General features: G+C 43.2%; 2 long non-coding RNA genes across 2 annotated transcripts; both read left to right on the top strand.

Moving 5' to 3' along the window:
• The first annotated feature begins 2273 nt into the window (after positions 1-2273).
• On the top strand, positions 2274-6402 carry LOC148117311 (uncharacterized). The gene is made up of 3 exons (XR_015737004.1): positions 2274-2381; positions 5584-5692; positions 5956-6402. It is a non-coding gene; the product is annotated as an uncharacterized LOC148117311 (long non-coding RNA).
• A 3937-nt stretch (positions 6403-10339) lies between these two features.
• Positions 10340-12229, top strand: LOC148117312 (uncharacterized). The gene is made up of 3 exons (XR_015736985.1): positions 10340-10747; positions 11030-11151; positions 11873-12229. It is a non-coding gene; the product is annotated as an uncharacterized LOC148117312 (long non-coding RNA).
• The last annotated feature ends 596 nt before the right edge of the window (positions 12230-12825 follow it).

The following is a 12825-nucleotide window of genomic DNA, read 5'->3' on the forward strand; positions in this document are numbered from 1 at the left end:
CGTTGGAGGTGGAGCACGTGCAGGACAAGGGTCTCCAGAAAGAATGAGATGTCCATAGTACCAGGCAGGCAGGCTTAGGATTTTGACTGGGGTCTGGAAAAAGAAAAAAGAAACAGAAAAGTGACACCTTTGATTTATAATTCATAAAAATGTAAGGAGCTGGGCAAATGTTTTTTGTTGTTTGTTTGTTTGTTTGTTGTTTTAACTTGCAGGTGACTCAGCAAGGAAAAGTGCTTGCTTGGAGGGCAAGCCTGAGGATCTAGTTCGGATCTCAGAACCTATGTAAGAGGCCAGATGTGGTGCTCACATCTGTAATCCCAGGATTCCTACAGCAAGATGGGAGATGTAAGCATGAGAATTGGCGAAAGCTTGTGGGCCAGGGACCCTGGAGTGCACAGTGTATGCAGCAGAAACTAGGGAAACGCTGCCTCATAGGTTGAAGCAGAGAACTGGCTCCATAATAAATTATTCTCTGACTTCCTCTCTTGTACTATGGCATTTCCAAGCCTATGATCACACAATTATACACACACACACACACACACACACACACACACACACACATACACGTTAGTGTACGTAGTACTGTAGATCTGTAGGCAGTTGTCATGGTGACCAATTATCTGGGTTTAAAAACTTGTATGTTGGTCTCTCTCTCTCTCTCTCTCTCTCTCTCTTTCTCACTGTGTGTGTGTGTGTGTGTGTGTGTCTTGTTTCTGTGTACCTTTCAGTGCATCAGTGTCTAGACGCATGTGTGCCGATCAAAGACACTTTGTGATGATAGGTTACCTCCTTCCACCTCTTGGGTCATGGGAATTGAACTCAGCCAGCAGGCATGATTATATGTGCTTTTCTTTTACCAATTGAACTCTCTGAAATTGCAACATTTTAATCCATACGTGCATTTGTGTACAAATTTAACAGCCACATGTGGAGATGGTGTTGGTGAATCTTCCATGTTTATCTGGAGAGTGGGTAGGTTGTCTTCTATCAGGTTTCAGAAGTTCATAGAGCTGCATATAGGATCTACCGGGAAATTAGCTTTCATAAATCTTTTCAGTGTATTATCCCATATGATTATTGTTGCATCGAAAGCAGTGTGTTGCAGCCTACTATTGTTCCTGAGCTTTTCCTTATTCGTTGTATTAGATTTCACTAAAGCAGTGGTTCTCAGCCTTCCTGATGCTGTGACCCTTCAATACGGTTCATCATATTATGGTGACCTACAACTACAAACTTATTTAATTGCTACTCATAACTGTAATTTTGCTATTTTTATGGACCACAATGTAAATATCTGCGTTTATCTATAGTCTTATCTGATCCCTGTGAAAAGGGTCAAACTCAAAGGTTGAGAACGTCTGCTCTAAAGGAACATAATTGGTAGACTGTGGTCAAGCTAGTCCAACAATGGCTGTCTCTGCACAGAAAAGCCATAAATTGTTCACTCCACAAGACTGGATGGCTCAGCAGTCGCAATTTGGCATTGGAGTTCTAGAGAATTCTTAGGGACCTGCTACTAGTCTTTGTTCAGTAATGGATTCTCCAAAGCATAGGTTCTAACTCCAGCCAATGCCTCAGAAGCAGGGTAGGTGACCTTGCTGGTAAGAATGAGGGCACACAAAAGCAAAAGCTTTCCTCTTCCACATCCTTTGCCGTGGTCTTCCAACAGAGACGTTGCCCAGATTAGGGTGGGTCTTCTCACCTCAAATAATTCAAAGCAGAAAGTCCTCACAGGAGTGCCCAGCTGCTTGACTTTTAGTTGATTTCAGATGGAGTCAAGTTGACAACCAAGATTAGCCATCACATTCCTCAAAAAAAAAAAAAAGCCACATGATTGGCATATTCCGTGAAAAAGTAACATTTTGCCATAGAATTATTGTGGGTTTCAAGAATTTCTCTTAATTGCATATTCTTTTAAGCATTTCTCAAATATCAGAATTTTTGTCTCAGGTTTCCTTTTATTTTAATTGGCTACTGTTTTTTGTTCATTTTTAAGTGTTCAGTGTAACTAACATTTAAGGGGAATGTGCTTAAAAGTCAGTAGTTTAAGATTTTATCTTAACAGGCAACCTGAAGAGTATTTTTCTTTGCTTGATAAATTCATATACATCTACATTTATTATGAAATCAATACGCTTGGTCACTTGGAATAATCTCTAATCTATTACATGAACACACATAAGTAGCACTTACTTTCATGACGTCTATGAGATGTTCTGCATTCTAGATACAAGGAGTCCATAATCTGGTGCATGGTTTTCAAACTTGTATTTCCCCAGACAGGGCATTGTTGTCGTTGATCAACCATTACTTGGAAGAGCATACATCTTGCACTTGATGAACGTCCTAACAACAAGCTTCTCAACTTATGAAAAGAGGTTTGATACATCTAAGAAGTATGGCTTTTATTGTTTTTTATTGAGCTATACATTTTGCTCCACTCCTCTACCTTCCTATCCTCTTCCCTTCCTCCTCTCCCGTGACCCCCACACTCTCAATTTTCTCAGGAGTACTTGTCTTTTTCTCCTTCTTATGTAGATCCATGCATGTCTCTCTTAGGGTCCTTCTTCTTGTCTAGGTTGTCTGGGGTTGTGTCGTGTAGGCTGCTTTTTTCTTTGCTGTATTTCTAAAAGTCACTTTGGAGTGAGTACATATTACATTTGTCTTTCTGGGTCGAGATAAGAAGTTTGTTTGGAATCCATGTTCCTGAGCTTGAAGGTATTTAGGTTCTCTATTTATTAGATTGTCTTTTTAGATGGATTATTCTGTTTCAGAATTTTTATTTTTAATTATGAGAATGGTGTGTATTTGTGTGTAGAATATGTGCACCTAAGTGCACATGCCCATGGTGGCAAGGAGAGGACGTTGGTTCCCCTGGATCTAGAGTTACAGAAAATTGTAAGCCACCTAGGTCCTCTGCAGTGGCAAAGTGCACTTTGACCCCCGAGATACCCCTGCAGCCCGACTTAAGCCTGCTTTCTCTCAGTGTGTTTTCTCACACAGCCCAAAGGTCTTCAAAGCCATTTCGCTGTCAGAAAAAGTCTAGGTCACAAGGGAGGATGGGTGGGGGCGTCTCTATACACAGCTTGTTCCTGTCAGTGGTCATAGAAACCTGATGTCACTAAGGTTACCTCCATGACATTTATGGAACACAAGAAGATATGACAAGGACAGCAGAGATTCCCCAACCCCAAGTATTTGGACTGAGCTGAGAGTGTGAGTGCCCTACATTGGGGGCCGACATCCATGGGCATTGGAAGACAAAACTCTCAAACCAAGCCAGAAGGTGCTGCTTCATCTCCAGAGGTAGAAAGGCATGGATGACGTCTGGATACACAAGCGTGTACTGTCCTGGTTCAGGGTGGCCAGGAGCCATTTTCTGGGAAAAGGTGGGATGTTTGTGTCAAATAAAATAGGCCTCAGTGCCTGCTCTCGCCCAACGCCAGCTCTCTGAAAAGGGGATAAGAATGGCTCATCCACAAATCTCTGGGATCTTCAGTGATAATGCCTGCTTACACCATCACCAGTGATATGCTTGAATGTCTCAGGTCGATATGAAAAGACTCCTTTGGCTTGAGAGTCTTGTTAAGAATCTGATTTGAAGACAAAATTTTCTTTTTTATTGATTTTATTGAGCTATACATTTTTCTCTGCTCCCTTCCCTTCTTCTCCCCTCCCCTTCTATCCTCTCCCATGCTCTCAGTTTACTCAGGAGAAATTGTCTTTTTCTCTTTCCATGTAGATTAGATCCCTGTATGTAACTCGGAGGGTGCCCATTGCTATGTTCTCTGGGATTATAACGCAAACTGTTCTAGATTTTAACAGAGAATTTTCTCTGGGCACCAGGCTGGAGCCTAATACTTACAAATGCACTTTAACAAACTCTGTTGATTACAATTTCAACACAATTTCTTTATAGATCCTTTGGGAATTTCACATCATGCACCCAAATCTTTTCATTTTGAGGTACCCCCACACCTGCCTTTCACCCAACAAAAGAATAAACAGCTAAAACAAAGGTAAAACAAACAAAAACCTAAACCCAAGTAAACTGCCTTCCTCTTTGCTCTTCCGTCTTTTCCCCCCGGCCAACACCTTTGTTCATTCATCTTAGTGGCATTGGGATCCTCAGTGATCACACAGTATACCATTTTGTCCAATCAGCTCTCGTTGCAAACGTTCATTGCAATGAGTCTTTGGTCTCATTCATGGCCTCTGGTTTCTGGCACACCCATCATCGGTGTACCCCCACCAAAACTCTTCTCAGACATTCCAGGGCCACCATGAGTAATGGAGATTGTGCAGGTGTCATTCCAGAGGACCTGTCCCTTCACAAGTTCTAGTCAGTTATAGATGGGGGAGATGTTAGGATGGGCCAACCCAAGGCCCTGCATATGGGCCTGGGATGTAGCTGAGCTTGTCAGTCCAAACCACTTGGGATGCCCCCCCTCAGACTAGGGGCAGAGCCGCTCTCCTATGGCCATGCCATCAACGCCAGTTCTTGTAAACAGATTGCACTTTGGTTTCCCATCTGCCCAGACCTGAATAATCACAAAGAAACTATCTTAATTAAAAAAGAGGCAGTGCAGGTCCCTGAGGTCTCCCCGCATGACACTCAGACACCAACATGGCCCCTGGTGGTGACCCAGACCTCTAGCAACCACATGACCTTCAATGCTGACAGGAGCCCTGGACATGAGCTGAGACCCAGGCCGCTGTAGGGCCACAGAGCCAGGCAAGATCCTTGGCAGCAGCTCAGACCTGGACAACACCACGGCTCTGGTTGGCAGCACGGGTCTCTCAGATCAGTGACACTCCAGTGTCAGCACAGCCCTCGGACACCACGCAGGTCATAGGATGCAGTGCAGACTCCAGGCTTCCGTGTGCCCTTTGGTGGCAGCATGGACCGTGGACATTAACACAGACCCCAGCTAAGATAGGACCACAGACCCAGACATGTCACTGAACAACAACCTGAGTCCTGATGGTTGGAGCGGTAAGAAGACCACCCACCTCAGCCTGTTCCTCACGGCCTTCATTTCCTCCATTGCACCTCTTTTCATAGCTCTTTCTGCTGCTCTTTCTCCCCCATTTCTCCACCACACATTGTGCTCACCACAATGGCCCCCTTGAAGTACCGGGTAGGCCTGTGAATGTCTTCCTGCCAGCCAAGGCTTTGACAATCCAGGCTGGCCTGTGAGTGACTGGCACTTGCCTTAACAGAATGGTATCAGGCAGTCTGGGTATATTTTCCCAGAACCCAAGGACTGCAAAGTTTTAAAAACTGTGTATATATCGTAAGCATTGCTGCTCAGATGGAAAGGGATCCTGGCTGTCGTGTGCCAAGGAATACCACAAAGTCACCTTTAGCTTAGGAGCTCACAGCCCTGCTTCAGGGAACGTTTTCCCCAAGTAAACAGCTCTGTCTGGTAGGGGAGGGTTTCCCCCAGCCAAGTTGTTACAGCTTTGCTCAGATCCTCAAGAGAGTAACAACTCTGCTCTGCTAGGAGAAGCTTTTCCTGTTCTGCTCCCCTCTCCTCTTCTCTGCTCCAGTTAAAGTCCTTGCTTCTCTGTTCTTAGGCAAAGAAGGTCTCACCCACAAGCCTCATTCAAGAGATTCATTGGGAGGGAAGAATCCAGGAGGTGGCTGCCCCTGCAAGAGTGGGAAAGGCAGCTCCCAACTGAACAGGTACAGGTTGGTTTCCTGCTCATTGATCAGCTGGTTTTCCTGTTCAGGGATTGGTTGGTTTTATGCTGAGAGATTGGTTAGTTTTTTTTTTTTTTTTTTTTTTTCGGAATTGGTCAGTGGAAGAGTGTGTTTCTGTGGCTTTGGTTTCAGGGGCAAAGTGTGTTCCTTTCACTGGCCTTTTTTAAACGTTGGGCTCTGGTTTCAGGGCCAGTGAATTGATTCTAGTCTCGAGTCAAGGTATGTTTCTTTTGCTCTGGTTTCAGGATCAGGATGTGCTGCTTTGGCCAGAAAGGGGTGTTGTATCCCCTAGAAACATATACGCAGTCCATTGTGAGGCACCAAGGGAATGCTGAGAACCCAGCCCAGGTCTTCTGTAAGAGCAGCAATTCCTCTTAACCATGGGGCAATCACTGAAGTCCAAGTCACCAAATATTAAACGTAATTAGTATTTTTCTACTTTGCTCCATAATGACAATAGGCATCTTCTTATACTCAGGTAGGTCCAAGTTTCATTATTATTTACCAATCCAGAAGGTTTCATTTCTATGTTACTTAGGTTCTCAATCCCAACCACTGACCTACCCTGTCTTCAGGAAAATACAGAAATCTGCCATTATCAAACAATTTGTATATGCTGGAATGTATTAGAATAGAATAACAGTTTCGAGACATCTGACTGTCCTTCATCTTGTATATTGTTTAAATTTATCTATTTTGTTGCCCATGAAAATTGTTCATTCTTAATATTAAATGGTGTAGCAATGTATAGCTACACTATGTGTATATATGTTTGCCTACAGATAGGTATGACGAGCAAATGCATTCTGGTGCCCATGGAAGCCAGAAGAGGGCACTGGATCCCTTGGCACTGCAGTTACAGACAGATGGGAGCTGCCATGCCAGTTTTGGGAAATGAGTCTTTACCTGTTGCCTGTTGTTGAGGTTGTTTTCAATTTCAGTGTCTTGTATATAAAGCTGGTGTGAACTGAAATAAATAAGTCTTTAAAAGAAAATATGTTCTCTTTCTCCAGGTTATATATTTGGGAATGTGATGGCCAGATGACAATTAACATATCAAGAAACTGAGGAATATTTTTCCAAGTTATTGTCCTGTCTCCCATGGCCACCAGCAGTTGGTATGAGAGTTTCATCTTCCACAACCTCGCCAGATCTTCGTATGACCAGTCTTTATTTCTGAATATTTTGTGGAAATGTCGAGAGTCCCCTCAGAGTCACCCGTTTCTTCCCTAAGTGTTAAGGATGTTGATACTGTATGTTTCCCTTAGTGGAGCATCTACTCACCCTTCTGGCCAACTTTTATTTCCTGAATTGTCTATTTTCTTAGTGTCTCTTTTTGAGGCTTTCTGTATTCTGGAAACAAGAAGACTGTCATCTGATACACAATTTCCAACATTCATTTACCCAGGCAGGAGAAATATGTTTCTCACATATATTTGGAAGAGTTGACATTTTCTCACTCTATGGAATTCTTAACAATCCAGTTCTTCATTTAATGAAAGAGGTTTTGTTTTATCTAAGAAGTTTGTCTATAGTTCATGAACCTGAACATTCCATTGTTTTCTGCCACAAGATTCACGTTTGGGTTGTATTCTTGATCAATTTTCTTTTAGGTTTCTTTTCACTATTTACTGAGTGTCTGCCTGTATGTCTGTGTGTGCTGTATGCACATTTGAGTGCTGATGCCCACTGAGACCAGAAAAGACTGCCAGTTCCCCTAGATCTGGAGTTCTAGGCAACTGTGGGCCACCATATGGGTACTGGAAGCTGAAGTCAGGTCCTCTGCAATAGCCAAAGGCTCGCTTAACCTTGGAGACGTCTCACTAGTCCTGTGTAGATCATTTGTTCGTTTTGGGTTGACTTTTGTATCCTGTGATAAACAACTTGTCTATATTTATATTTGTGCATGAGGAAGTCTGCTTGTCCCAAAATTAGACAGAAAGACAGGGCACTGAAGGGGATATGAGAGGGGAATGCACAGTCCCTCATCCTGTGACCATTTTTACATTTTTCTGACGTTCAAGAAGACTCAACCCAACTGATAGAGCAAAAATTACCTGCAGGTATGATGCAACTATTCCTAAAGACGTCTCAAAGAAAGTTTAAAAATAACAACAAATAAATTAGGGTCTGAAGAGATGGCTCATTCTTTTATATCACTGGATGTCTTCCAGAGGATCTAGGGTTGATACGCAGAACCTACCTGATGGTTCACAACTGTCTGTAACTCTAGTTCCAAGAGATCTCATAAACTCTGGTGCCCTCCATGGGCATTGGGTACTCGTGCGGTACACAGACTTCCCTGTGGAAAAGAATTCAAAAGCAGAAAATAAAATATGTAATTATGCTTACTTAGGGCCACAATGTTTGTAGCCTTGAGATGAACTTTATTCTCTCACCTAAGTCACATAATCTCTTTACAATTCAATTTACTGAAAGAAATTTGAAAAGGAATAAGAACATTTACAAGCATTGTTTTTCATTTTACTTTTTAATAACCTATTGTATTTTTTTCCTAATGGAAAAACCGAACCCATTTAAAGAGTAAAAATATTCTTAAACTTAATTTTAAAGTCTGAATGTAGGATTTAATGAAATTTAATCTTGAAATTTTCTGAAGAAATTTTCTTGAAAATTTCTTTCAGCAGTGTAACTTTGAGAGCCATAAAAATCTTTCCATTTCTCCCTCTCCCTCGGTCCCTCCCTCCCTCCCTGCCCTGCTCTCAAATACCCTTTGCAATGACACCTCGTCTCAAGTCTTTCTCTAGTCCACACTAGTGTTTTCATACAGGAACCACACTTATTCTGTGTGAGCTTCTGTCCAAAGCATTAATAAGCTCACAACCTTTGCTTCATCCTGGCTTTTCCTGAAATTCTTTTCTGCAGCCTAATCATAGATCCAGCTTCACCAGGGTCAAGGTCAGAAAAGGGACAGGGTAGTCCTCAGGCTGCTGGTCACAGTGCTGGGCTGTACCTCCCTACACCACCGAGAGTCCCAGAAAAACTCGGTGAAGAGCATATGCTTTGGTCACTGGAGTGTCTTTGTGTCTTTGCTAAAGGCGTCCCCTCACACGTGTGTGCTCTTCTGTCCCCTTCATAGTCTTCCTGTCCTAATGTCCTTACCAATCAGGCACACTGTCTTCATTTCTCTAGGTTTATAAGGAGTTTGGATGTCAGTTGTTCATTCTCCAGGTTTGTTCTTTTTCAAGGTAGTTTTCAAGTTTGGGTTCTTCATATTCACTATGAGTTTCAGGATAAGCCCACTAGTTTATGAAAAGTCTGTTAAGAGTTCTGTCGGTATTGCACTGGATCTATAGGTCAGTTTGAGGAGAACAGACACCTGTATCTTCTATTGCATGAAGATGATTGTAGCGTGAATTCTAACTGTTCCTAATAATAAAAATCTGGAGTCAGATATTATGTGGTGAAAGCTATAAGATCATAAGAAAGGAGCAGCCAGCCACTCGTTCTTTCCTCAACAAAATCCTCAGACGGAATGGGGTAGCCTGTCTCTACAAGACCTAAGACTGAATGCCTGGAGCTCCTTTCTCCTCCCACCTTATATTCCTCTCTTCACTCATCCATGTCCCTTTCTGTCTCCATCTCCGTAGTGTTGGGATTAAAGGTGTGTGACACCCAAGCACTTGGATGAAAGGTGTGAGTCACCACTGCCTGACTCTGTTTCTCTTTTAGACTGGATCAATCTAGTGTAGCCCAGGGTGGCTTTGAACTCACAGAGTTCTGTCTCCTGAGTGTTGGGAAAGGTGAGTGCCACCACTGCCTGGCCTCCATGGCTAACTAGTGGCTATCTGCCCATGCTGATCCTCAGGCAAGCTTTATTTGTCAAGGAACAAACACAATATCACCACAGTCTATGAATCTATACATCTTTCCTCTCTCTCAGCAATGATTTGTCCCATTCAGTGTCTAGGCACTACAGAGAAGCGGGCAGATTTTTCCTAATTATTTCCTATTTCCTGATGCTATCTCCAGTGACAGGGATTTTAAATGACATCATCCACACATTTCACTGTGGTCCACTGTCTATTGGTAGATTTTAACAGACGCTCTCTTTTACGTTGAAATGTCAGGTTACTTTCTCTATGACGAAAATGTCCTTAATGCTAACATTTATTTTCCTGTGTTTCAGTTCCAGTATTTTGAAGTTTCAGAGAATTTAGTGAATGATGACCAAAGAAACAAATGTTCAACACCCATTGGGGGAAAATTTCTAAGACAGTCATATGCCAAATGTTTGCCCCAAATAAAATCTGTGGAATCACAGAAATAGTCCTTTACTTCCCAGCCAGCTGCATCAATGAGGTGCTGAGATCACGGGTGGAGAGAGAGAGATGATACACGTGAAGATTTAGGTATGTATGTGTAACTCCAGAAAGGCTTGTATTGTAAAGAAAACTTAGCTAAACATTTTCATAATGCCTAATATAATTTTCCCAACACAAAAAGGGTCAGGTGAGTACTTGTGTGTTTCCCCTCTTGTTTTCCCATCAGTCACACAGATTTTAGCAGTGTCTGCTGTGGACTGTGTACAGAGGGGTGTTTATGTATGGTTCTTTCCATATGGTTATTACCACGACACCTGCTAAGCGCTGCTCTGATACCTACTTCCCTGTGCAGTTTCTAGTCTACAAGCATTGCTTGTCTTTGAGTAAAGTTTCACTTTTCTCTTTTGCTTATTAACGCATTTACTCATGTGTTTGTGTCTACTCAGAAACACCCAGTTTTAAAGGAGTACTCCCTTGTCGTCATTATATATTGTGATGCTTAAATTATCCCATAACGTACTCGTGCGAGGACACACAGTCAAGTGGACCTGCTCTTCATTTGTATCTGCCTAGAATTCTGGGTTATCTGACCACCCCTGGAAGAAAGTCACCAGCACATGCTAGATATCAGTGGCACTTTGTCTCCTCTTTCTGTCAATGTCAGGTCTCATCTATGAGAAGAACAACCGGACTGAAGAGAGAACACGCAGAAGGTTGACAAGAAGCTGACATGAGCCCATGTTTTCACCATGTGAGTCATCAGTGCCACTGGGGTCTGTGTTTGTGAATGTGTGTGTGTGTCCGTGAGTGTGTGTGTGTGTGTGTGTGTGTGTGTGTGTGTGTGTGTGTGTGTATGTGAAAGCTCCCTGAGATGAACAAAGAAGAAGAAGAGGTCACTGCACAGCTCTGACTTGACTGGATGCAGACAGGCTACTCCATCCCTATATTCAGTACAGTAAACTGCATGAACATTCTCATCTGCCTTCCTCTCCTCTCCATGAGCTTTCTCTCCCCTTACTCTGCCTTCTAGTAGAACAGGGGAGAAGACTGCGAACTCTCCATCCAGAACCAGCTCCCGGAGAAGAACCAAGTGTGGTGTGGTCTTGTCAGCATGTTACCTGAGCAGGAGTGTCGAGATCACGTGGGACTCACCAGGTGAGTCATCTCCTTTTCTCTTCCCATCCGTGTGAGCAGCAGCAGATCTGTGATGTCTTGTAGGAACACATCCCGTCGCTACAGGTAGCAGCAAAGAACAGCAGACCGTGGAACAATGGCATTCATAGACTCCCCAGATGACTGAACCCTGCATGGGTGCCGTTAAATTACCAGGACTCAAATGGAAGCCATCCACATCAGACCATTTCCCGAATGGGTCATGCATTACTGCATCACATTGGCAGGAAGTGCTTATTAAAATGGTAGATGGCTGGGTTCACAAATGACACTGAATCAAACCGGGGATCGTGGGGTGGGGCACATTCACTTCTTTCTGATGGCTGTCCATGTCAAAAAGTATTGCTAGTGGGTTTAAGATTCTGTCTTCCAGGATATGGAGTCACAGCCTGCTTAATTCCATACCATGTGCTCTTGCTACTCCTATAAATACCAGTGTGGTACATGGCATGTCACAAATGCACCAATTCCTTCATAAATATTAATCCCGATAGTCACATAGTGGCCTCCTTTGTGAGCACCGGGCTCCTTCACTGAGTAGACTAGCAGGGGTCCTGGCATATCGTGTTAGATGGGTAAACTGTCAGTAAGCAGAGGAAATCAGTAATCAGGGAATTTCATGTAGTATTTGTGCTTTATAGATCATAAAGAGGACAGGAAATAGTTGTGATGGGGATTGTGGTATGTGATGTTACCCCCAAAGGTCAGTTTCAGAAGTTAGCACTTGATCTGAGTCCTGAACGACAAAAAGAAACAAGGCCGTGCACAAGCCGTGTTGTGGGCGTGCTTGCCCCCATGGAGAACAGTGGATCTAAGAGTAGAGGACAAGGCCGGTGGCCAGAGCCTTGAAGACAATGTGGACACTGCTCGGGGATAGGATAGAAAGGAAGATGTGTGTCGTTTTCAGCTGTGTATGACGTTTGGATTATTGTAAGTGTGGAAGGTGAGTTATGGAATGCCATGATTTGATTTTTTTTTTTTTTTGGTGGAAGGTTTCTTGGCACTGCACAGAGAAAGGCCTGAGGAGCTGAGATGAGGGAGTGTGTGGAGACAGTGGAGAGGTTTCAGAAGACAGGGGAGGGATGGAAGTGGTAGGAAAGAGGAATGAAGGCACGCTGCAGTGATCAGCGGGAGAGCCGCCCCTGCGCAGCCGTGTCTGGGAGAGGGCAGACAGTAGCTGTATGCACTGTGCATTTCCCTTGTGGAGACGTCGCTCTACCATCTCTGCTTTTGTCTGACCACATGGAGACACAGTGCTTCCGCTTACTGACATCAGCTGTTCCGTGTGGTTTTGACCCAGGATAGTTTGAATACACAAACTAGTTATCGTAAATCTTCGTAATTTAATAACGTGTCAACTGATGAATAATATTCAGATATAAACTTTTCTAAGTACAACTGTAGCAGAATTTCCAAAAGAATAAGAATCTAACATTTGTCTAATAAAAAGGAACCCAACGTTTAATGTAGTTTTGATATTTGTTTTATAGCATGTGCTGCTCTTGGCAGTTTACAGATGAAGCAAGTGAGTAGGTTTTAGGCAGAGTCAAGTGAAATCAGTCTCTAGGTGCCGCAGCTACTGCGTGTCCATATTCTTTCTCCAGAAGAAGGCTGCCTCTAGAAATGCATATTTTTGACAGGTGCTGGTGGTGCACA

Source organism: Myodes glareolus, chromosome X (genome assembly GCF_982192425.1).
Source record: "Myodes glareolus chromosome X, mMyoGla1.1, whole genome shotgun sequence".
Lineage (NCBI taxonomy): Eukaryota > Metazoa > Chordata > Mammalia > Rodentia > Cricetidae > Myodes > Myodes glareolus.